This window comes from Xyrauchen texanus, chromosome 13, assembly GCF_025860055.1.
Source record: "Xyrauchen texanus isolate HMW12.3.18 chromosome 13, RBS_HiC_50CHRs, whole genome shotgun sequence".
NCBI classification, from domain to species: Eukaryota; Metazoa; Chordata; class Actinopteri; order Cypriniformes; family Catostomidae; genus Xyrauchen; species Xyrauchen texanus.
This window is the reverse complement of record NC_068288.1, coordinates 24,345,971-24,373,207: the sequence shown is the minus strand read 5'-3', so window position 1 is coordinate 24,373,207 and position 27,237 is coordinate 24,345,971. Positions and strand designations below refer to the sequence as shown.

Below are 27,237 nucleotides of genomic sequence, written 5' to 3'. Positions count from 1 at the left end.
GAAAGCAGCTGAAGTTTTGGATGACTGCCAAAGTAATGTTTCATGTTATAACAGTTGCTGAGCAAGGAGGAAATGAGTGTACTGTACATTAGTGTTTCTTCATTGGTTTTACATCAGGTGCTAGATTTGATATTTTACCAAGTGGGAAATCAACTTGGGACCAAAATCATGGTGGAGACGTATCTAGAATGGGAGCAGGCCACGCCTGAATATGTCAAATGGGCCCGAGACTGCACCTGGAAGAGGCATGCCGGTATATCCTGCCTTACGTAGGAGAGAGAAGGCTCTGGCAAGGGAGACGCAGGTCTACCGAAAGGCAGACCGTTCCGTGGAAGATACATCGCAGGAGGTTACCGAGGTAACCAAGACCTATGGAGCACTTACCCCAGTACAGGGCACGTTACCACACGTACTGGTCCTGACTACGAATTTCTATGCTGAATTCGGGATAGGGGGAATGACATCCAGGGTTCACTGATCGTGAACATGCATGGGAGAGAAGAGCGCATGGCTTCACATCGTGGAGTGGAAAGGCAATATACCAAGTGGTACACACGTGCAGCTGCCCCGCATAATGAAACTTACCTGTTCATACCTGAAATAACATGGGATGGAAACAGCTCAACCCAGAGATTGTAAAATCTGGTGCCATTGGCCAGTGCCCACGAGGATGCCACACTCCTTGTAGAGTGTGCTCGAACCTGGAAGGGGGCGGGCACGGACTGGGTCTGGTAGGCCAAAGTGATGGCGTCCACGATCCAGTGGGCAAGCCTCTGTTTGGAGACAGCATTCCCTTTCCGCTGTCCACCGAAGCAGTCAAAAAGCTCTTTGTGCGATCCAAGTAGATGCGCAAAGCATGCACTGAACACAGCAACGATAAGCCTGACCTCCTCCTGGGGCGGCGCTTGCAGGCTCATCACCTGATCCCCAAAAGTGGTCATGGAACCTTGGACACATAGTCCAGTAGGGGTCTCAGGATCACGTGAGAGTCTTCCGGACCGAACTCTAGGCACTCTTCACTGAGAGAGAACGCTTGCATGTGAATGCTTGATGGAAGTGAGCGCGGTCAGGAGGGTAGTCTTCAATGAGATGGCCCTTAACTCGACTGACTCTAGGGGCTCGAACGGGGCTCTCCGTAGGCCTAAAAGGACCACAGGAGGGTTCAACCTCCTGGCGCCTCTCAGGAACCTGATGATCAGGTCATGCATACCAAGAGACTTACATTCAACAGCATCATGGTGTGCTGCTACTCCTTGAGAGTGGAGGGGACTGCACACTCTCAGACCTCGAGAGCTATGGGAAGAACACCACTTAGCGAAGATAACCCACTTCAGGGAATACAGCTGCCTTGTAGAAGGAGCTCTGGCCTGAGTGATCGTGTTAACCACTGCAGGTGGTAGACCAGTTAGGTCTTCCATGGCCCATCCAGGGACTAGACATGGAGATTCCAGAGATTTGGGAGTGGGTTCCAGAGGGTGCCCCATCCCTGAGAAAGAAGGTCCTGCCTCAGGGGAATTTGCCAGGGAGGTGCTGTCACGAGAAATGTGAGGTCAGAGAAGCAGGACTGAGTGGGCCAATACGGAGCCATGAGAATGACCTGCTCTTCACCTGGCTCAATGGGTGGAATGCGTATTTACGCAGCCCCTGTGGCCAGCTGTGTGCCAGCGCATCTGTATTGAGGGGAGCTCCATTCAGGGCATACCAGAGCGGGCAGTGGGAGGATTCCCTGGAGGCGAACAGGTCTACCTGTGCCATGCCGAATCGACTCCAAATCAGCTGGAACACCTGGGGGTGGAGTTTCCACTCTCCCCTGAGCATCACCTGCCATGACAGAGCATCTGCTGTGGCATTGAGGTTGCCAGGGATATGAGTGGCCCGCTGCAACCTAAGTCGCTGATGACTCTAGAGGAGGAGGTGACGGACTAGTTGTGACATGCAACGAGAGCATAAACCGCCATGACGGTTTATATAAGCCACTGTCAATGTGTTGTCTGTCCAGACAAACACATGCTTTCCCTGGATAAACTGCAATAGCTTCCGCAGGGTGAGATGTACTGCCAGCAACTCGAGGCAGTTGATGAGCCAACGCAGGTGAGGTGGAGTTTATGTAATACAGCGGGGCACGTAAAGGTGGGGGGGCACCTTTGTGAGGTGTCCCTAATCTTGACCAGGTTCAACCACAGGTGGCACTCCTGGACCACAAGCGTGGACATCGTCTGTTCGGTCGCCAAGCGCAGCTCTTGAAGCACACTGGTATCAGAACTACCCTTGTGCAGCTCTTTCAAAGCCTTGGCCTGATGGACCTGTAAGAGGGCCATGGCATGCAGGCCGAAAGCGGCCTGACCGGCAGCGCTGTACGCTTTGGTCGCCAGAGACAACATCGTCCTACAGGCTCGGGAAGGGAGTGCCGGGCGACTCCACCAGGTGGCAGTGCTCAGCGGGCACAGGCGTGCCGCGATCACCTTATCCACCTTTGGTATCACGGCATAATCCTCGTCCGTCCCACTATTGAGGGTAGTGAGAGCGGATGAGCTGAAGGATCGGGTTCGGGAAGCAAAATGTGCATTCCACGGTCACTTCAGCTCGTCGTGCACCTCTGGGAAGAAGGGGACTGGAGAGGGGACAGAAACCAGCCATCAAGCCATGAGTGCTAAGGGGCGGGTGGAGGTTTCCACTCAAGCCCAACACTCGCTGCGTCCTGTGCAAGCATGGTGGTCAGCTCCGTGTCGGCCTCAGACTGAGTTGCCACACACGAAGGCGGCAGCTCGGTCGAGTCTTCGCATCCGACATCACCAAGGCGCTCTCCGATGCAGCGATCGACATCTCATCTGGCTCGCGAGCTCCGAAAGAGACATTAGGCTGGCACTGATGCGAGCTGCCTGTCTCCTCCCAAAACTCTGTACCGGGGAGTGGGCGGTCCGTAGGGGATTACCCGGTGGAACCGTACCCATTGAAGCCCCTGAATCGCCTTCAATATCAACCAGGGCGGCCTTGTACCCATAGGTAGAAGGACCGGTGGGGAGGACAGCTGAAGTGGCTTTCCCTCGAAAGAAGGAAAGCTGCGACTGCAACGTTTCCATGGTCATGTTCTCGCAATGCGAACATGAACCATCCATGAACACTTCCTCAACATGATTTTTGCCCAGGCACGTGAGTGTTATGAAAGGGAAGTCAGGAGAAGGCAGACGGGAGATGCGGATCCAAATGCGTTTTTTTATTGCAACAATAATCAGACAAACACAGGAACAAATGAAAGGTCCACGAGGGGAAAATGAAACTAAAAAACACGAAAGAACATCCACAAAGGGCAAGGTAATCCACGAACGAACATTCAGGAGAAAACATGAACAGGCATGAACAAACATCCGGAAACACTAGAAAACATTATCAACATACAACAACCGACAAGGGAATGGAGGAACAAACAGGGTTTAAATACACAAGGACACAATAAAGACTAAACGAGACACAGGTGAGAACAATGATGTGTGCAGGCAGTGAGGGAGGCCGGGAATTGTAGTTTTCTAGGAGGACAGTGAGACTCGGGGCGGACAACAAGGAAAACATGACATGGAATGTGATCCGTGAAGGGTGAAATGGAAAACACGGGGCAGACAACAAGGAAATGTGACATGGAACGTGAAAGGTGGCATGTGAAACAGACAACACGGGGCAGACAACACAGGAACGTGACAGTGAGACAGTGATCGTGATTGTCAGAGGTGGAGAGGTAACGACCACATCCAGGAACTGCACAGAGACGGAAGGGCATCTTTAAAAAGACGAGTCCTTAGAAAGATGTTCAATGTCAATGTGCCTGCTCTAATAGAGAAAATATACTCTTTAAAGGAAATATCGCTGTCGAAGTGCCCAGGGTGTAGTCTGCAGTGGAGTACAGAGTGAAGAGAAAACCGCTGGAATGTGCCACATATCCAACAGCACACGCTTCTGAAGAGGTGAATAGAATCGTAGTAGTACTTAGCTTGCTGATATACAACTGCTCGGCTCCGAAGAAAAAATCTGAATGAATTCCAGCTCCCTTTTATATCCGTATGTCAAGGGGACTGGCATGCAAATTCTACTCGCCAATTCTCATTGGCCTTTTCTCAAAGATCTGAAGGTGTCTATGGCTCTCAAGATCGATCTCTAGTGTCACTACATCGACACAATGTCGAGAGAGTGACAGAATGGGAACACATGACAATGAAAACCAATGAATACTTAGAACTCTAAACAAGATAACAAGACTGCTTACAACCTAATGAAACAATGAACCAATTAAGGCAAGACACAAGAACATGGTACACACATGACAAGGTCACATGACACTTCTACAGTTATGCAACATTTATCCCAGTATTGGTTCCATGTGTTTGGTTGGTAAACCACACATCTGTTAGTATTTATGCATTAACTTATAGAAAGCAATTTTCATCATGCAATCATGGTCCTCTTTTCAAATACTTACTTAACAAGGTGAAGTAAAACTGAGAAGGAAAAGTTGACTTTCTTTGCTTACACTGTTGTGACAAGTATTACATTGTCTGGCTCAGTGGGTTTGCTGAATTTTGTGTGAATGACTATATAGTTTCTGAATCACATCCCAACAAGGAGGCTGTAATGTCTTTAGTTATAGTGCTTCATTTTGGCTGGCACTCATTTTTTCCTTCGCACCTGGACCTAAGGGGGAAACGCACATACAAATGTATATGCTGTAAATGATACACAGATGCCAGCTCAGAAAAAAATTGCTTTATGCTTTTCATTATCTGGTTTTATTGTTGTTTCTGCTGGACTGTGTAGTTCAGCTTTACATCATCTTTCCTTTATTGAGAGTACAATTTTCCACCATGCGCTGACAAAATGCAGGGAGACCAGAAATAACAAAGTAGGCCAGTGCAAGGCATTCTGGGATGCCTAGACACCCTTTGGGTTCCACTTAGAAACTTTTGTCTAATGTTACTCTCTTTCATGGCAGTCTGCTTAGCTTTTCAAGGAGTCTTGTGATATTAGATCATGCATCTTGCATGTTTTACTCTTCCTGGTGAAGATCTCAAGGAAGATCTTTCTGACGGACTGTTTCTTTTTTGTTTAGTTGTTTGTGATTATCTGCCTAAACGTGGAGAATACGCTAAAACTGTTTTATGACTATTGTGTACCTATTATGACAACACAATTCCAGCCGTACAGTAGTAAATTGTATTACTCACAGGGTGTTCTTTCACAGCTCAGGAGACTTAAAGCGTTAGTTCACCCAAAAATAATGGAAAATCATTCACTCACCCTTATTCCATATAAGACTTATATGACTTTCATTCTTCTTCGGAACACAATATATTCTAAAAGTCACAATTTTCACTGATTATCCACACACAACTCACCACGTGACCCATGAGTAATGTTACCCATGTGACTCAACCCACCTTAGCAACTGGGCCAATTAGTTGCTAAAGTTGCCTCTGTGTCTGAGACCGTCAATCCATGCATCTTATCACATGGCTTGTTGAGCATGTTACCACAGAGACATAGCATGTGTGGAGGCTTCACGCTATTCACCGCAGCATACACGCACCCAACTGAGAGAAAGAACCACACATTATAGCGACCCCGAGGAGGTTACCCCATGTGACTCTACCCTCTATAGCAACCTGGCCAATTTGGTTGCTTTGGAGACCTGGTTGGAGTCACTCAGCACACCCTGGATTCAAACTCGTGACTCCAGGGGTTGTAGTCAATGTCTTTACTCGCTGAGCTACCCAGGCCCCAATATAAAACATATATTATGGAGATATGATGTGTTTATATCCATACAATGCAAGTCAATGGGGTCCAAAACATTCAAGCTCTAAAAAGGATAATTCGAGCAGTGTTTATCCCCATGTTCTGAAGTGATATCACTGGTTTTGGGTGAGAAATCACCTTTTTCACTTTAAAGCTTGACATCTGCTTCTGCAGTTTGATCATGATTTTTATACCAAAAATTCCTTCTGTCCCCCCTCTAATTTATTACAAAATGTACACAGATGTACACCTTGCATAATTGTGAATTATACTGAATTCGATTTAGGGATTGTCAGTCAGAGCATTTTATTCAGAAGTGATCATCCCTATGCACCATTCCCAACAAAGACTTCATCCTCCATTGTGAGAGTTTCAGATGACTGAAATGTGTGTGGCTCAAAAATAAATCTGAGCTTACTTTTTAAAGTAATTTTGAAATTTTGTTTGTAATGACACTACAGAAGGCTGATATGATTGTTCTCCCTTCAAAGTGCCCTGCAAAGGAATCATTTATGCCTTTGGGAACACAAACAATAACTGAAAGAAAAAGTGTTTGATGATTTAAAATGAAAAATCTCATGAAAATCTCATGTGTATTCAGAGAAAAATGATTTGAGGATGCACACATAATATCACTGGCCCACACATTACACTTTATATAAAATAAATACACTACATTTTATATACGTTATTGAAACGCATAAAATTGCAGTTCTATTTAGAACGCCCTATCTTTAAACACAAAACTGCTATAGGCAGGTGCAGGGGATGAAACTTTTACTCTGTGAGAGGCCATATGGGCTGTGTTAGTGCCTGGAGGTGCTCTCATTCAAGTGACTCAGTGATCTCCTCTCCTCACGTGGCAACCCCACTTATCTTCAACTCTCTGCCGCAGGCTGACAACATGAGAGGCAGGAATGATTGTGTGTGCCCTGCTGTGCTTCATAATAAAATTTCATGATGTCTTTTAGCATATGAACTACCTCAGTTTTGTGTGAAGCAGTGTTGTTGGTACATCCTAGAAATGGAGGACCTTGGGGACAATTGTTCCATTTTCCTCTTTCTTCTGTTTATTTGTTTTATTTGCACCATGCTTGACCTGAGGACAGCTTAGCTATCTTTAAATGAGTGCAAGGTGCTTTGGGTAACATTGACTCTGAAGGACTCATTTGCATAGGATTCTAACCTCTAACAAAGCCTGTCGCTGTCTTCAAAACATGTCAGAAATGTAATAAATATTTTGCATCAGTGTTTTAGTCAGACAATGGCATTATTGAACTTTTCCAGCAGAGAAACATCAACCAAAACAGGAAGTCATTAGTTTATTTCCAAATTAGCCTTAGGAAGGTTTTGACAGACACAAGACAATTCTTCACAAAGTACTTTTTTCTTCTTCTTTACCACCACACTTTTTGACCAATGAATTTCCATAGTCATATGTAATTATTGGCAACATGACTACACAGGAAATTGACATGCTTGTGAATGTTTAAGTACCCTGAAATCAACCCCATACTGCTGAAATACTGACAATTGCTGTCTCCATGAGACATTTTTGCGTTACTAATGTGTTAACCTACTTCTGATGCGTTGCATTGAGTGTGCAATTTCGGTGACATGGGTTCTCATCTCATGGATAACAGAAAGTAATCACGTTCACTCCGAGATATGGGATATGTTTCAATGGATACTAGGAAGTAGTCTCAGTCACATAAACTTAATTCGATTAGGAGGTTGCATTTTTCCTATAAAATTGTATTTTTACACCACTAACTTTGGGTTTGGGAGTAGGGATAATAAAATGTGCATTCCTGTTGACTGCATTATGTCATTTACCAAAAAATTAAACAACTCAATTTTGGCGCCTCCCTGTGGACATTTTACCCCAACAACTTTTCCAGCTTTGGCCACTGGGGGCAGTGGTTTGAATTTTGGTAAGCACAGACAAATTTCAGCAGCAGAAGTTTTGACCTCTTTATTCACAGTGTGAAGAAAAATTTATATTCACTATAGACATTCCCATGACTTTTAATGTCATTCTAGGAATTTATACGTTTCCATGATTTTAAAATTCCTTGTCCTTTCCAGGTTGACCATGACTGTGGTAATTCTGTTTAAATTAATTGACTGTTTCCAGTCCACATATCTATAGATATGTAGAGGAAGAATCTCCTCATGATGAAATGGGGGTTGGATTCCACTTCAAGCTAAACATCATCATTTGAAGACTGGACTCCATCTCCTCTGCCTCACTGAGACAATGACCTTAAACGTTTCGTTGATATTAAATTGGGCATGGCATGTTTAAAGGCTGCTGTTTGCCATACTGTGCCAATTGCAATTCTTTTTCCCACCATTGATCGCTGGCTGTGGTCTCCCCTCAAGAGATGTGATTTAATCACATTCCATCCTCTCTCTTGCATAAGCCCATTTCATCAAAATGTGCCTGCGTGCCATGGGAATCCATAAGCATGAGGTCACTTTCACTTCCTGCCGAGTAGATCTGGACCTCAGGTGTCGAAAGCTAGTTTGCATTTGGCAGACAGCACCTAGTTTACACCTGGAACCATGATTTTGCAGTTATAATGAAATATGTTCAGCATTCTTATTCAGCATATTTTGTTTAATACTTTTATTTATACATTCATTTCACCAGGTTAGTCTCTTGAGATTACAAATCTTTTTTTTTATTCTAACAATAAACATGGAATACACAAATAATTGAAAATTTTGTAAATAAAATACAATTAAAATTAGGATAACTATACATTAAAACATTGACACTCACCAAATTTGCTGTTTAAAAAGTCTCTGACTTGACGCCTAAATACATTTAAAGACACTAGGTTATATAATTAAAAAAAAATTTAAGAACGTAGCAGCAAATGAAAAGGCTTTCTTTCCAAACTCAGTCCTCACCTTAGGGAATAGGACACATAAAATATTATCAGAACGCAGGTAAGATTTTGTATGAATATAAACATGTGTTATGAGACTGGAGCAGCTGCCCCAGAGACCCGACTTTGGATAAGCGGTTGAAGATGGATGGATGGATATGTGGGCAACAAATCTATTTTCTGCTTTAAAAGTTAAGGTGTACCAATGAAAGAGCCTACATGCTAACATACATTCAGCGAAGGCCGTTCAACCTTTGCATACAAGATACAATGATGAGTTAAACCTCCACATCCAGTAATACATTTTAACTCTCCATGGTAAACTGCATAAAGCATTTGCAATATAGAAACAATAGCATTCCTGTATAAAATGTTGCCACCATCAGGAACAGAGAAAAAAGTTGCAGCAAGTTTCTTTCTAGCAACAAATGAAAAACATGATTTATTTCTAAAATAGAAACCCAACCTAACTCTCAGTTTCTTAACCAAATTATCAATGCAGTTTAAATAACAGACTGTCATCAAGTGCAATGCCCAAATATTTAAAAGTATAACACAATCTCAATTTCAGTACCTTGAGCAGCTATTTTTGATTTCAAAATCATAATTTTTGCTTTCTCTGGATTTAAAACTAGTTTTAAAATGTGAAATTGGGTTTGTAATATTCCAAAAGCTACTTGTAAATTTTCAGTTTAGAAACACAACAATAAACTACAGTATCATCAGCATAAAAGTGAAGGTTTACAACTTGAACATTGTATCCCAAATCATTTATGTAAATAATTAAGGTACCCAATACTGACCCTTCTGGATTTATGAACCCTAATGAACTTAGAAATAATTTGAAATTAAACCATCTGATTGCATGCACGTGTCCTCTCTGCAACATAATAAGCAAACCATACTATGGCATGAACAGACAACCCAATTTAAATGAATATTTGTATCATAATATCATATACCCAACCAACAATTTTTTTAATAGTTTAGTTTGTCTTTAAAGTGATAGTTCACCCAAATATTTAAATTCAGTAATCTTTTACTCACCTACTTGTTTTCCCTGAAAAAGTAATCAAACAAAAATAGTATAGGCTACAATACGTGTTTGTATTTTGAGGGCATCTCTATAAATAATTCTATAAATACCATGGCAGGATGTTGCTAGCCTCATTCATATAATCCCCGTTATCTTTGTGCTGAGGTTGGCAACGATTTCCTGCAACTCCATTTAATGCCTATGAGTCATGCACCCTCGTTTTGAATGTGTTTGGATCCATTGACTAGTTTATATTAAGAAACACTCAAGCCTTCCATTCCTGTTGTATCCACAGTTTGATTTTTTACCTGCATGTACCCAAGAACCCAAGGGACATGACTGGAGGATATGCCATTCTAATGTTTGGAATCATGACTTTTGAATTTGACTGTTGTTAAAAATTGCATGAAAATAAAGAGAGCAAATTTCAGATCTGTTTGTTATCTGCCACCCAATGATTCATATCTGTTTAATATGAATGCAGCCTCAAGATAATATGGACAGTAGTTTGATTGGCTGCAACTGTACTGAAGAGATGATACGCACATATTTTGTGTTATATGGTAATTTATTACATATTCAAACACTGTAGATATTATCAACATTTGTGCAGTAATTATAAAACACCAGTATAAACATATATGAATATTTAGAAAAAATGCAACATCCTACAGTGACGAAAATGACAGGAATATTTAAAAGAAACGTGATTATAGAACTTAATATGTAGATTTATTTTTGCATTTAATTTACATTTAATATTTTAGCAGAACCTTTAATCCAATGTGACTTACAAATGAGGATAACACAAGCCATTCATAATTGCCATATTAGCTGTACATTAGCTGTATTATCTTAATAAGCTCTGATATTAAATACGTTTGGTCAATCACATGCTGTATTAAATGTGATTTATTGTTCAGCATCTTTCTTTTCTAAGAGCAGTTTTGCCCTGTAGGTATAAATCTGTTTACTTTAATAGTGAGCGACACTTACAGTACATGCTTCTCTTAAAGCTGTGAAGTTTGCCACCAAAAGTATGTTTGCACTAGTGCTCAATCACTTGGAAATGATGCAAGAGACTGTGATTTATCCTTCAATAAAATCTAAAACAATAAATAAAAAATAAAAATAAGCAGGGATTGATCTTGACCCATATTCTGCCAGATCAATTTCATTTTCTAAAAATAGTTTGCCAATAATTAACTCGGTTATTTAAAAATATGATCTCAACAGAAATCTACCCCATTTTGCTGAATTACTGACAAGCGCCAGTCCACATTAGACATCTGTGCATCAATCTAAATGTGTTCACCTTACCCTTTGGTGCTTCTGATAGCGGGTTGTGCAAGCAATCTCTGAAACATAGGTTTTGTTGTGCAATTTGTAGGTTACATTTTCACTCTAAAATTAAATTTTTACTCCATTGACGATTAGGTGTAAGGTTGGGGTTGGGTTAGGAAGGATGGCTAATAAAATATCCTTTTATTTTTACTGTATTACATAATTACATCTAAAAATACAACTTGCTTTAGATGCCACCCTGTGGACATTTCACTCAGCAACACTTTAAGCTTTAGCCACTGGGGGCAGAGGTTAAATTTCTGGTAAGCACAGACCAATTTCAGCAGCAGAACATTCGTCCTATTTTAACTTTGAGCTTTATCCTTCTACCAGCTCTAAATGTTAAAACTCTTCACCCTACAGTGCAATGAGTTTTAGTGTTCTGCAGTGAGGCCGACTTGTGTAAAATGGATGTGCTAGAAGTGTTTCCTCCTTGCTGCATTAGTTCATGTTGCGATGACTCTGTATATGTTGAGAAAAGGGTGAGAAAGCAAAAAAGGAACTGTTCACAGTCACACACATATTTCCTGCCTGACTCCATTTTTTGAGTGCAAATTTGGAGTGTTGGGCTACAATGGATAACAATGTCTGTCTGTATTTTTTTTTATTTTTATAGGTGCATCGGGAAACAAATGTCAGCCTCTTTTGGTTAGTGCGTCTGGACTAAGGTGAAGCATGGGCAAAATAACAGGATATGTCATCAGAGTCTAGTGGCTGGCAGGATTTGGACAGGAGGCTGAAGATGAGGAAAACATGAGTGTTTGCACACAAATTAAGTGGGTGGCTGTCTTTACCCACCACTGATAATCCACAGAAGTCCTGCTTGCCCTGGAATTCTCTACAGGGAGTGGACAGTAAAGTCTACAGAAGGTTGTCCCATTTCTACTTTGGTAAGTGTAGAACAATGCAGAATAAATCTGGTACTGTCTATTTGTGCTGCTTTATATATGCTAAACATTTCTGGAATCTGTTTGAAAACAGTGATTATGGTGATGTAGTTGTGCAGAAATGATACTATTCAGCTTTAAAAAACAATATGAATAAGGTCAGAAAAATATCTCTTTATATTAAAACAGTATGTTAAAAGGACTATGCTAGTGGTGGCATTTTGGTCTGTGCCTAATACTGTTGCCCTTCCTGTACAAGTTATTACTAGTGTCATGACAATCCAAATGGCTCCATAATTTCCTGTGGTCATAGAGATCTATTGAAAGGTTGAGTGAACTTGTGTAATGGGCTCATTGAGCTTTATTGCAGTCTGGATGTGAGACAAATAATGCCATCATTTAACTTCTGGCCTTTCCCTGCAGTAGAGATTGGTAACAGCTTGGCACAATTGTCCAACAATTTCGATTTGGGGCTATAGACTATTGAGTTTTGTAGATGAACTTCGTTGAATACAACAGATGGATGATGGTAGAAACATCTAAGCTGGAAAATTCTGAAAATTGCTTTTTTTCTTAGGGCTGCTCTTACATGGTGTATTACTGATATTGAAGGAAGCCAATGACATCCAAAATAATCTGTTCCTCTTCGAAACAAGGAGAGTGGTTTTGTAATAGAGTTTAGGGCCACACTTGCCAGTTTCATCATTTTGATAGTTTCTATAGTTATTATAGGGGAGACTGGGGCTGGTTGTCACACTTTTAAATGAATATTTCTCAGGTTGGGTTTATTCAATTCAAAAATTGTATTCAATATAAGCACATTCTTTAAAGTCTTTGTTACATGACAGCTATTGAACATTTCCACAGTAATTGTCCAGGAAAAAAGTTCATTAAAACCATGTTGACCAACGCTATTTGTGTAACGTATGACCTTGTCTTGTTTTACTGTTTCCCCTTTTGTTTTCCATTTGTGTCACTTTTGTTACTCCATAGTCTTCACTTTTGACCCGTCTGTAACTCCACAGTCTTGTTAGCCCTCGTGTTCATTGTTCATTGTTTTCACCTGTCCTCGTTAAGTTTCCCATTGGTTTCTGTTCATCACCTTATCATGTTATTTTGAGTTCTGTTTGTTCATTGGTCCTTTCTTGTATTTATACCCTGCCTGTTTGTTCAGTCACTGTTGATTGTTGTTTGTTATGGAAAGTTTGTTTAAAGCCTGCTCTGTGTTCACTTCCCGAGTTCCTTGTTTATGTTTATTTCCCCATCGTGGGTTTTCCTTTGTGTTTGTTTATTTAATAAAGTTACTGCTTGTGGATCCTCAACCTTTGTCTCCCTTGTTGTCCTACCGCTATTCGTGACAATTTGGGCTCAGTTGTCACAATGAATCTGCCATTAAAACAGCATATTATAGACTTTTCAGTTATATTTTTATCAGTAAAATAAGTATGAAACACAAAACATTGAACCATTGGGTTAAGTATTGTTATTACTTAAATAAATTGCATAAATGTATAGCATTTATGTGACATTTTGCTCCAGTAAAAATTTGACAACTTTTCTGACTATAAACACCTGTCCTAAAAATATACCTTTCATTATATAGTTAACCCTTGAGTGAATTTATTCTAGTGTGGCTTTATTGTGTTCACTTGTTTACCCAACAGTTATAACATAAAAATGATTAATGGAATTTTAATTTGGAGGATAAAATTCACACACAAAAAATCAACCTAATTTAAGACTGTTTTTAACTTTTGTTGAAACCAACATACAACTCCACCGCTTTAGAAAATACATATTTGTGTGTCTGAAATATAGTCTTTTGACAACTTCCCCATGGGAAAACTAGTCCCATTCTCTCATATGTTGTAGGCCTATGTGAGAAAAAAAGAGCAGGGTCAAAACAGAGCAAGTCTACTTTAGTATTTTAGAAACAAATCATTAAAGGTAAAACAGAGTGACTATTAACAAGCTCCTCTAAGTTTAAACATGTTTCCATGTGACACATGCTTTTCTGTTATAATGGATATACTGTATTTTATTCGGTGAGTCTACTCATATGGACCAAATTCTCCAAGTGAGCATTGCTGCAAGATGCCTAATGAATGGATTCAGGAGCATTTCTCCCTCTCAGCTATTCAACCAGGTCTGCTCATTAGCACCATCTCTCAGTTGGCTTTGGTCAGAAGAAGAAATTTGTTAGCGAGGAAATAAGTCTTGCTGAATATCACTACACTTCTAGTTTTGGCACACATTCTCCTAAATACTTGTGAGCCTGTATTCATAATATTTTTGTTGAGTCACAAATATCAAATCCATGGATGCCAGATATGGCTCAGATTAAACTAGCATTCTCTCAATTGATGCAGAGCACACCAACTTCAAGGAAAAAAAGTGCACTTTATATTAAGAAAGTTCATGCTGCCGAGTTCACTCCCTGCGAACATAGGGAAAAAACGGGTCAAAGGATAAATGGATTCTGCTGAGTAGGGCTTTCTGTGTCATCATTGATTACTGTTTGTGTCCATTTAACCAAAGTAAGGTAATTGTTGTTGCTTTCTTTTCCAATTACGGTATATTATTTTGTATTGCTTTATATCTCTATGTAATCTATTATAGCTATATAAAACTGTTTAACCACAAATAGAACACAGCCTAAATAAATGTGAATAAGCGAAATCACTAACTCGTTCACTCATTGTCTTTATAGTGAATGGCTCTTATAATGCGCTATGTACGGAATAGGGAGCGATTTCAGACTGTTTTGTAGGGAACTGACCAGTTATAAGCTACTTGACAAGTGGAGCTGCCTCTGTTCTGCCACCTCTCCCACTGAAAATGTATATGAAGCTTGCAGGTACAACATGCTGCATTATGATATCCTTTATTAATTTCAGATCTGTAATGCATGTAACATTAGTATTTTTCTGTTTATATCTGCAGCCACACATTAGCCAAACCTCCTTGGTCCAGAATGCATCTTTGACTATAGTACTCAAGTCTGAAAAGATTGTTTAATCTGTTTTTGTGTATTTTGAAAATATTCAATAATCATTCTAAAATAATCGTATTGAATTGAATCCTGATCAAATGACAGATTTCACAGTACCGTAATTGTTAGGTATAGAAACCCTATTTCTCTCTTTTCCACTTCCGGATAGGAAGCTTTTGTTTGTGCTAGAACAATGAAATAAAGAGCTAATGATGAATATTAGGTAGGATGAACATTGATGCTTTATTTGAGACTTGTGTCTCTGCAGATCAGAAATGGGAATCTCACAATCAGTGGGTGTTTTTCTACCACTTTAATCAATTTGCCTACTACGTAGAGATTCCCTACTTTCATTGGATAGGTGAAAAACATCCATCATGGTTTAAAAATGCCCACTGATTGGGAAACAGAGATCTGTACTTCCTTTATTTATTGGAAATGTAGTTTTGTTGCTCAGACTTGTTAGCTTGTAAACCAACTACATAGCACATAGCATTTCCAGCGAGCTTATCACTTATCTTCATCACCAGTACAACCAAACTGCACAGACAGATTTCACAATTACTTATTATTACATAACTACTTAAAGAGATAGTTTACCCCAAAATAAGAATTCTGCCATCATTATTCATTATTATTCTTTCTTGTGGTACACAGAAGGAGGTGTTAGGCAGAATGTTAATTACTGGTAATTGCGACATTGTGGTGGATTGAAGGTAGCATAATATCTGGGAGAGTGTCAGACATCTGATATCAATATTTTGTGTCTCAGAAAACAAGAATTGACTCAACACCACATGTCCTTGTAGCCTAAAAACATGTTTATCCAATTGTTTTTTCTGAAAACGGAAGTGTTCCACAATTAATAACCAAAGCCTGTTTTTGTTAAGTATGCAGACGAGGGCAGACGAGGAGTGCTGATCTAATTGCGGGATCTTTATTATTAATCAGAGTGAAGACAAACAAACAGGAACAAATGAAACATCCACGGTGGGAAAACAAAACCAAAACACGAAAAAACATCAAAAGAATAAACAGGCTGGGGAAACATCCACAACGGGCAAAGGTAACATAGAAACATCTGAAACATTCAAAACAGTGAAACATACAACGATCGACAAGGAGTGGAGAAAGAGCAGGGTTTAAATACACAGGAGACATGATGATAACAAACGACAATCAGGTGAGAACAATGACACAGGGCTGGCAGTGATGAGGGCCGGGAATTGTGGGAAGTATAGTTTTTGACAAAGACTATTGAAACACAGGGCAGACAACAAGGGAATCGGGACAGTTTTAATGCATTGACATGCAGTACATTTGTAGCAGATAGTGTGATTTGGGAGAGTTTAGGGTACAACATTTGTAAAAAATAAATAAATAAATAAAATTGCCAAATAAAATAGAATGTGACACCATTATGCCGATACTTTAAAGCGCCTTTTGACAGTCCCTCACCTTTCAAAGTTTAAGGAGTGGGAAGACGACATGAAGTGACAGCCTGAGGTTAGTTACATTAATGTCATTAAATGCTGTTTGAGTAAATGAGTTGTTATGACAGCCAACATCTGCACAAATTGAGGCTGTACTCATTTGTAATCCAACAAACCTTTAAGGCCCTAGCACACTTACAGAGATGTGTGTTTTCGTTCAGGGCTAAAAATAATTTCTAAACACTGCGCAACGACATACTGTTTAAGAACATTCAGACACCCGCCACACTGCTGTGTGAGGCATTCAGAGGTACATTTAAATATGAGGACTCGTATGCAAAACTAGTATGATATTGAAATGGTATGATATATAAATGATTTCATGTCTCATTCTATGAGTAGAATTCACACATGGTCAGTGTTTTAACTACTCGATGATTTAAAAATATATACTATGCAGTAGATGATGTATAAATTGTCTTGTTGTAACGAACTCTGATCCTCAAGTTCACCCCGCCCCCTCTAGCTCTCACGCTCGCTCCCAATCACCAGAGTATTAGTTTCACCCGCACTCGCTCCCATCACTAGATTATTAGTTTCACCTGCACTGTTCGTTTTCCCCTATATATACGCTGCCCTTTCTCTCCACACTTGTTGGTTATTGTTTAGTTTACCCCTTTGCTTTGCCAGCTCTAGTGTTCCCCTAGCTTCCCCTGTCTTTTCAACTCGCTTGTTACGTCCATATATATTCTGATTCCCCGGCTTCGACCTTACGCTCCCCTTGACTACTCTTCTGTGGATTTGCCCCTTTGACATACTCTGATTCCCCGGCTTCGACCTTACGCTCCCCTTGACTACTCTTCTCTGGATTTGCCCTTTTGTACTTTTTCCCTCTCTGCAAATAAACGCAGTTTTACTCGACATTGTGACTGTCTCTTCTTGTGCGGGTTACAGAATAACCAACCCAACTGAAGACAGTCACACCGGATCCCACGGAGGATTTTCGCAGCTCACTAGAGCGGATTTGCACGGCAATTTCTGCCCAAGGATCTACGGTTGGGAAACACGACCAAGCGCTCACGGCCCAGGGACAGCAGATACAGGAGATACTACTCACGGTACGTACTATTTCGGATCAATTTCACCCTGTCCCACCTGTGTCTGTCCCTGTACCCGTTGGTGTTCCCACCGCATTTCCTAGCGCCGCAAGCTTTCAACCCCCCGAGAGGTTTGACGGCTCGTCGGAAGCTTGTCAGGGGTTTTTGATGCAATGTGGTGTGTACATGACGTATCACCCCCTTTTACACTCTGACAGTGAGAGAGTACACTTTTTAATCTCACTGCTCACTGGTAAAGCACGGCAATGGGCCACCGCATTATGGACTGCCGATAGCCCCCTTCTTACTCCGTGGTTTTTGATCACCCGGCAGCTGGTAGGGATATGGGCAGTCGCCTCGTGTTTCTGAAACAGGCGTCACGCACTGCCGCAGCCTACGCACTTGATTTCCGCACCCTTGCCGCGGGTAGCGGGTGGAGCGACCCCGCTTTGTTAACAGTCTACCGCCTTTCGTGACCGCGCTTTTCGCAGCCCCTCAGTCGTCCAAGGGCTTTCAGTGGGCTCCAACTCGTCTAAACCCCTTACTCCCGAATGCTCTTCTAAATCCGAACCCATGCAACTTGGTCGCGCTCCATTAACACCAGCAGAGCGCACTAGACGTTTGACGCAGAGCCTCTGTCTGTACTGTGGCACACCGGGTGACCGTATTGCCTCATGCCCGGCCTGTCCCCAGCCTTCCCTCTCCAAAAGCCAGGTGAGAACGTCCGTCATTCTCAACATTACCCAGAAACAAGTCTGTCTCCCTGTGGTGTTGAGTTTTAACGATGTCTCCTTTTCTACCCCAGCCCTAGTTGATTCCGGGGCAGCGGGGAATTTTTTGGACGATGGCTTGGTCCAAAAACTAGCTATCCCACTCAGTCCAGTCGTGCCACCTCTCAAAGTTAATTCTCTGGATTGGGCACCCCTCGGATCGGGTTTTATTTCCTTTCGAACCATGCCATTGTCCCTCCAAGTGGGCTTATTCCACACAGAACTCATTCAGTTTTTTATTGTTCAGTCACCCAGCGACCCAGTGGTTTTGGGCCACCCCTGGTTAGCACTTCACGACCCCCACATTTCCTGGCGCACAGGGGAGCTGTTGCGCTGGACCGACCACTGTTTGCCTCACTGTATTTCCCTTCCGGTGTTCTCCACCTCCGTAGAGAGCCCCGAAGTGAAATCTCCGGTCTCCATCCCTCCTGAGTACTCTTCCTACGCTGATGTGTTTGAGAAGACCCAGGTTCGTCTCACTCCACATCGTAGTGTGGACTGCGCCATCGACCTCCTTCCGGGGTCCCCACTCCCTAAGAGCAGAGTGTACCCCTTAACGCTGCCTGAAACCAAAGCCATGGAGTACTATATCGACGGCATAATTCGGCCATCCACCTCCCCTGTAGCATCCGGCTTCTTTTTCGTGGGCAAGAAGGACGGCGGGCTTCGCCCCTGCATCGATTACCGTGCCTTAAATAAGGCAACGGTGAAGTTCGCCTATCCCCTGCCTCTCATCCAGCCGGCCCTCGAGCAAGTCAGTAAGGCCCAGATCTTCACGAAGCTTGACCTCAGGAGCGCGTACAACCTCGTATGCATTCGCAAGGGGGACGAGTGGAAGACTGCGTTCAGCACCACCAGGGGGCACTACGAGTACTTGGTGATGCCGTACGGCCTCGCCAACTCCCCCTCAGTGTTCCAGTCATTTATGAACGACATCTTCCGGGACATGCTGTATCTCTTCCTTGTCATCTACATAGACGACCTTTTAATTTACTCCCCCACGCTCTCTGAACACACCAATCACGTCTCGAGAGTGTTACAGAGACTGAGAGAACACAACCTGTTCGTAAAGGCAGAGAAGTGTGCCTTTCACCATCCCTCCGTCTCCTTTCTGGGCTATGTCCTGTCTGCCGGAACGATGGCGATGGAGACCGACAAGGTTGCTGCAGTCCTGTCCTGGCCGGAACCTAAGACGCTCAAGGAGCTCCAACGGTTCCTGGGTTTTGCCAACTACTACAGGCGCTTTATCAGAGACTTTGGTAAAGTCGCCGCACCTCTCACGTCTCTGACACGAGGCAACCCGAAGTTCCTGACATGGAACGCACCCGCCCAGCAGGCCTTCCAGGCCCTTAAGGACGCCTTTACGACCTCCCCAGTTCTCCAACAACCCGATCCCACTCTCCCGTTCGTGGTAGAGGTGGACGCCTCTGAGGTGGGGGTGGGAGCAGTACTCTCCCAACCACACGGGACTCCTGCTAAGCTTTACCCTTGTGCTTTCTACTCCCATAAACTGTCCTCCCCCGAACAAAACTACGACGTCGGGAATAGAGAGCTGCTGGCCATTAAGCTTGCCCTTGAGGAATGGCACCATTGGTTGGAGGGCTCTAGGTTCCCTTTCGTCGTCTTCACCGACCATATGAACCTGGAGTACCTTCGCTCAGCCAAGAGGTTGAACCCCCGACAAGCCAGGTGGGCGATGTTCTTCACTCGTTTTAATTTCTCTGTTACTTTTCGCCCGGGCTCCCAGAACATCAAGGCTGACGCCCTCTCTCGTCTCTTCAGCCATGGCTCTGAACCCCTGGGGCCGGAAACTATTCTCCCCACGTCATGCGTCGTCGCACCCGTTAGGTGGGAATTGACGGAGGCCATCCTGCAGGCTCAAGGCAACGAGCCCGAGCCTCCTCAAACCCCCCCCCAACAAGATGTACGTACCCACCATTATTCGCCCTCAGCTGATGCAGTGGGTCCACACTTCCCTTTGTTCTGGCCACCCGGGGATTACCCGTTCTACCGAGCTACTCGCAAGGAGATTTTGGTGGCCCTCGCTCAAGGACGACGTCCACGACTATGTCCGGTCTGTGCCCAGTCCAAAACGCCTTGTCACCTTTCCGCAGGACTCCTCCAACCGTTACCTATACCCGACTGACCGTGGTCCCACATCGCCATGGACTTCATTACCGACTTGCCCCCCTCTGACGGGCGCACTGAGATCCTGGTTGTGATAGACCGGTTTTCCAAGATGTGCCGCCTGATTCCCCTACCCGGATTACCCAACGCTACCCAACTGGCCGACCACATGATCAACCACGTCTTCAGGAACTTCAGCATTCCCGAGGAGATTACTTCAGTTCGGGGTACCCAATTCACGTCTCGCTTCTGGCGAGCCTTCAGTGACAGACTGGGTATCCAACTCAACTTCTCCTCGGGATACTACCCCCAGACCAATGGCCAGACTGAGCGCCTCAACAAAGAAATTGGCAAATACCTGAGAGCCTACTGTGCCCAGAAACAAGGCAGCTGGCACACCTACCTTCCCTGGGCCGAATACGCCCAGAACAGCCTGGTCAGCTCCTCGACTCGTTTTACCCCTTTCCAATGCGTCCTGGGCTATCAACCACCCATTTTCCCGTGGGAGGCTGACCCCAGTGACGTTCCGGCGGTGGATGCCTGGGCCCAGAGGTGTGCCCAGGTCTGGAGAGCCACCCATGCCCGGATACAATGCTCCACCCAGACCCAGAAGTCTAAGGCTGACCGCCGACGCCGACCTGCCCCCATATTCCATCTGGGCCAGCGGGTATGGCTCTCGACCTGAGACATCCGTCTCCGTCTCCCGTCCAAGAAGCTAAGCCCAAAGTATGTCGGCCCTTTTAAAATTGTTAAGAGAGTTAACCCGGTCACCTATAAATTGCTTTTGCCACCCCGCTACAAAATGTCTCCCGTGTTTCATGTCTCCCTTCTGAAGCCCATGTTTTATAGCCCCATGTTCCCGCCCACGGCATCCCAAACACCCCCTCCACCACTCGATGTCGGAGGTCAACCCGCCTATACAGTCCGGGCCTTGCTAGACTCCCGACGTCGGGGAGGCGAGTTGCAGTATCTGGTAGACTGGGAGGGCTACGGACCTGAGGAACAGTCGTGGGTACGGTCGAGGGATGTCCTGGACCAAGCCCTCAAGCTGGATTACCATCGCCAGCATCCCGATCGTCCCGCACCACTTCCCAGAGGTCGCGCTCCTCGCAACCGAGCGCGGCCGTCCGGAGCCGTCCATAGCAGAGGGGGGAGTACTGTAACGATCTCTGATCCTCAAGTTCACCCCGCCCCCTCTAGCTCTCACGCTCGCTCCCAATCACCAGAGTATTAGTTTCACCCGCACTCGCTCCCATCACTAGATTATTAGTTTCACCTGCACTGTTCGTTTTACCTATATATACGCTGCCCTTTCTCTCCACACTTGTTGGTTATTGTTTAGTTTACCCCTTCGCTTTGCCAGCTCTAGTGTTCCCCTAGCTTCCCCTGTCTTTTCAACTTGCTTGTTACGTCCATATATATATTCTGATTCCCCGGCTTCGACCTTACGCTCCCCTTGACTACTCTTCTGTGGATTTGCCCCTTTGACATACTCTGATTCCCCGGCTTCGACCTTACGCTCCCCTTGACTACTCTTCTCTGGATTTGCCCTTTTGTACTTTTTCCCTCTCTGCAAATAAACGCAGTTTTACTCGACATTGTGACTGTCTCTTCTTGTGCAGGTTACACTTGTTTACATTCCGAATTCTTGGAACTAATGAACTAATGCGCTTTACTTGGCCATGATATGCATCAGTTACTCTCTGTTACTGTAATTTATGATAACACTGATACTAATACAAAGATGGGTGAATAAATCATCAGGATTTGTACGACTTTTCTAAATTTGGCTAATTCGTATGATATCGTGCAATTGCACTCGTTTGAATTCCTATGACTTTCACTACAGACACTGACGTTACTGAACATCTTTTCCATTTTATACGCAACAATTTCATTCCTCTGTCATGCAAAACAGCTTCCTATCATGTTTACACACTCTACTGGTTGGTTAAGTATAGATAAAGGGTTTGGGTAAGGGCATAATATTAATAAATATATCCTTAATGCCTCGTGCACGGAACTCGCACTTACTTCTGCATTAGACATCCGGGAATTTGCACATGATGAAGTTGTACGAGTTTATGCGAACAACATCGTGCAAGACCATACGAAATAGCCAACTCGTAATTTATGTATGATTTTTCATGAGATCAGGTTGGGCATATCTTACATTGGGCTGATGTGTGAATGGCTTTCGGCTGTAGAAGGTACATGAGTGAAGCAGCATACTGTATATAACAAGAGTGAATGGGCACTTAAGAGTATTTGAGTGGGTTTAATTTCTTTTGTAGGGTAGTTTAACAACACGTGAACTGTTCATGTTGACTGATCTTAACTGACTGAATGGAATTAGCTGTTGGCTCAATGTAGGTGGAGCTCCAGGTAACACCTATCGATGATATGAACCAGTGGCAGGAAGGTGTTAACCAGTTGGTAAAGAAGTTTTCCTTACACCTTACCACCGAATCGCTTGATTTTAACACTGATCAAAACTTTTATTCAACTGCAGCTGCATCACGGGACAATTAGATTGGGATCTTGTTCTGAATGTTGGAAAGACAGAAGATCATGCTCATATCTTTACAGCATGAGGGTTTCCTAGATCTTGTCCTCTGCCATTGAACTAATGGGAAACTATGTTCAGTAAATTCCTGAGTCTGGATTAATGGCAGAGTAACCATTTGTGATATATTAGAGGCAACAGCTCTCTGGAGAAGTGAAAATGTAATGCAAGCAGTCAAACATCCACCCTCTCTGAATCTTCATTATGTTGTGTTAGAAAGAGTTTGAAGGTATTTCAGACCAGTTACAACATATGTTTACATGTTGTGAAGACACATGCTGTACAAGAAAGAATAAAAACGTTACCTTGAAAACTCATAAAATGCTGGTACTGAAACCACACTTCCTATTATTAATGCGAATAATAGAAAAACATGATTATCTACAGCATAACAACCAGCAATTCTAAAACTTGAATATGTACTGTATATTCATCACATTAATAGTAAATATACTTTGATGGGAGAGTATAACTAGTTAACTAGCAAGTTAGACAGCCAGATAGACAGTCAGCCACACAGACAGACTGACCGACCGACCGACCAACTGACTGATGTCTGTGTGATTGTTATCAAAACAACTTCTGCATGAATAGCACAGACTGAGGCTAAATGTGGTCTATATTTTTAGATTGCCTATATGTGGGCCCAAATGTTATTGCCTGGAGTATTGCACTGTGCTTTGTAAATAAGTCACATTATGCAATTGTAATGTCTCAGTATTCTCATTTTATATGCTAAATATGAGAATGGCAGCACTGTGCCAACATTTAGCCTATGGCTCATCCTCACTGAAAAATATAGGATTAACCTAAAAAATGTGCTTGCTGTGGCAACATCTAAATTAAATGGTTTGATTCAAGTCCTGACTACATTAGCTTACACCAACAAAACACATTTTTAAGGGTAAGGTCAGGAAGAAATAGCTCCTTTATATAATATTTGCAGGTTTCCCCTTTTTCTTTTAATTAATGGGCAATCACAGGGAGACAAGAATTAAAGGCTAGGGCAAACACTTGTCTTCAGCTAGACAATTGTTATGTTTTGAAGGACCTCAAATAACTAAATCCACATATATGCTCATGGATAAATGCCAATTATGCTGCCACAAATTGAGTTGTTCAGTTTACAAGTTGCAAAATATGAACTACAACTACTACAAGGATTTGCTTTACAAATGGAATAATTGTTGTAGTCCACATGAGGTATCTTAATAACAACTTAGGTTTTTTAAAATCATGGTGGCTTCAAAATTCACAATTGAGGTTGTGAATTGTAGAATAAAAAATTATCCTCAATTAATGTTAACCACAGTCTTTTTTACCCATAAATTTAAAATCCCTATTAAAAAAAAAACATTGGGAATTCCTGAGGGGACTCATGGCGAATTAGCCTTCGGGGTTGGCCTACAAATTTATGCCATGACTGAACAGCTCTATTAATTATCAAGATAATAGTAAATTGATTTAGCTGCCATGTAGAATTAATCTGGAGTCAGGAAGTAAAGTTTGTTGGAAATCTACCACAAAAGCTTCAAAATTAAAGTTCATTCACTTTGATTAAAATATTTGTTGGTGCAGGACATCTGTTAAACTTGAACAGTGTATCAAATTAGGACAGTGAAAATTTCATTTTACATCCGAGAAACAGTAAAAAGTAAAGAGTCATTTGTCACTACGAGGTCAACATAATTAAGGACAGCCATATTTCCAAAATGATTGGCTTCAGGGCTGGCAAAGATGAAGATGCCATTGAGTCATGCTAATAGATCAGACAGGCAGACCTCCCTCCGTGCTCCTATGTAGATCAGTGGGACTAGTTGCCATGGCAACATCGGCAGATGGGGCGTAGCTACACCTCAGCAGTGTGGATAAGAGAGGATGCCTGGAGTCCCTTAAGAGGGAATGTGGTAGGTGGTGTAACGCTAGTTTCTGCAGCACCCCCTCCTCCTCTCTGACACCCACTCTCTGGACTCAGCAGTCTCTGTGTCAGTTTCATCCTTTGACTAAGGTCTCATGATTATCATTATGTTGGCCTTGTCTGTAGAATGATACATTATTAAAGTTCCTGTATTTGTGCCATAACCTTATATTTTAAGTCAGGTAGTTTAGGCAGACTATACATTTTGGCTCAATGAATCAATGCAATTTAACAAGAATTGAGATTCTCTCGAGTAGCTTATATATTCATATATTAGGGATATCCTTATTGAAATTTGTTGCAGACATAAAATTAAGACTTTTCTCCCCAATTTGGAAAATGCCCAATTCCAACTACTTAGTATGTCCTCATGGTGGTGCGGTTACTCACCTCAATCCGGGTGGCGGAGCACAAGTCTCAGTTGCCTCCATTTCTGAGACCGTCAATCCGCACTTCTTATCACGTGGCTTGTTTCGCATGACACCGCGGAGACTCCCAGCATGTGGAGGCTCATCCTACTCTCTTTGATCCACGCACAACTTACTATGTGCCCCAATTAGAGAGAGAGACACTAATTGCGACCACGAGGAGGTTACCCCATGTGACTACCCTCCTTAGCAACAAGGCCAATTTGGTTGCTTAGGAAACCTGGTTGGAGTCACTCAGCACACTCTGGATTTGAACTCACGACTCCAGGGGTGGTAGTCAGTGTCAATACTCGCTGCGCTACCTAGGCCCCCATAAAATTAAGAATTAAGAAAGTATGAAATTACAAGACCATGCAATACAATTAACGTAGTTATATAAAAAAATCTTGGGACTATCTTTTTTCCACAAGTGCGCTCAAGATTTTTAAAGACTGTAAAAAGCAGTAACTTGCAATTCTTACCTTAAGGAGCTACTTAATCTAACCCCTAAAATAAGTTTTGCTGGAGTTAAATAATGGAGTCAGGTTGATTCAGTGATGTTAAACAATTTTGCACTATTTGGATACAATTATTTCACTATACAGTACATTGTGGAAAAACTTTTCAGGTTACCTAAAAAATTGCTTCATGTGGTAACATCTAAATTAACTGGTTTTGTTCCATTTAAAACATTAATTTATTCTGACTGAATTTACCTGACAAATTAGGCTGCACAAACAAAAGTAATTTTTATGGGTTAGATCAAATAGAAATAGATTCTAAAGGTACCAATTGCAGGCTACCACTTTTTTTCAGTGTAAGCTTAGACGTTCAGAAAGAAATGTATTTTAATCAATATTTCAAGACAAGATTTTTATGGTAAAACCTATTCTGCCTTTTTGTGTTTCCATTACATTCCACTTGGACTGTCTCCATGACATCCCACTATGTTTCCATGGCACCACACATACCTAAATCTGCCAGGTGCAGATATGTAACATATTGTAACATAACTTATTTTCTTTTTATATCCAATTTTTTTTTCATGTAGAAAATTTTTTTTAAATTACATTTTTAAAAGGTTTCAAACAGAAATATTTAAATTATACCAAAAGTACAGAGTTAAGGTCATAAATTTGTCCTCAACAAAAGTTCCTTTATGTTTCACTGTATCCTCCTTGCATTGTTTTACTCTGCTGTAAATTGTTTACTCTTACTCTACTCTGCATAATTGAGAGTTTTTTTTCATACCAACACCACTCTTGGCTGAGGTTTCACACTTTTCCATCTCGTGCTGAGGCTGGCAGAATCTCAGGACTGCTGGTGAGGCCTGTGGCATGTTGGAGCTGTCATTCAAAGTTTTGCTATACCAGCATGGTAGCACATTTCCAGTCTGTGCCACCTGGTGGTCAATCGCAATGAGGTTGTCCACTGTCTCTCACTGAGAAGCTTATCTGTGTATGCTGCATAGCCATGTGGACAGCTGAAAACCACACCCATATGTCCTCGGTGTTGTGCTTAAATGCTTTAATTTTATACAATTGGCCTTAATAGGGAGTTGCTCCTCCCTTTGCTACTATAAGGTTTTTTGTCTGGGAAGGCTTTCCACTAGATGTTATAATATGCCTGTAGAGAAATAGTACTTTTTAGACTCAAGAGAGTCAGTGCAGTCAGGCAACAGTGCATTCAGGTGATGGGGCCTAGCTTCCAATTTGGCATTCCAATTCATTTCAAAGGTGTTCATTGGGGATCAGGTCTGGGTGTTGTGCACAGTGTCCAGGCCAGTCAAGTTCTTCCTCACAGAACTCTGTAAATCATTTATTTATGCAATTTGCTTTGTGCACAAGGGAATAGTCATGTTATAACCGAAAAAGTAAGCCTCATTCTTCTTCAGAAGTTTGTCAATGGATATATATATATATATACACTCACCTAAAGGATTATTAGGAACACCTGTTTAATTTCTCATTAATGCAATTATC

The 27,237-nt window shown here is 42.3% G+C and overlaps 1 protein-coding gene across 1 annotated transcript in view; it reads left to right on the top strand.

The window, feature by feature from the left end:
* The window catches only part of LOC127654411 (leucine-rich repeat-containing protein 7-like), a 174,807-nt gene that overhangs the window by 23,613 nt on the left and 123,957 nt on the right, over window positions 1–27,237 (top strand). Inside the window, exon 2 of the mRNA XM_052141578.1 lies at window positions 11,675–11,948. The gene's annotated coding sequence lies outside the window, so the exon portion shown is untranslated. The remainder of the gene's footprint in view (window positions 1–11,674; window positions 11,949–27,237) is intronic.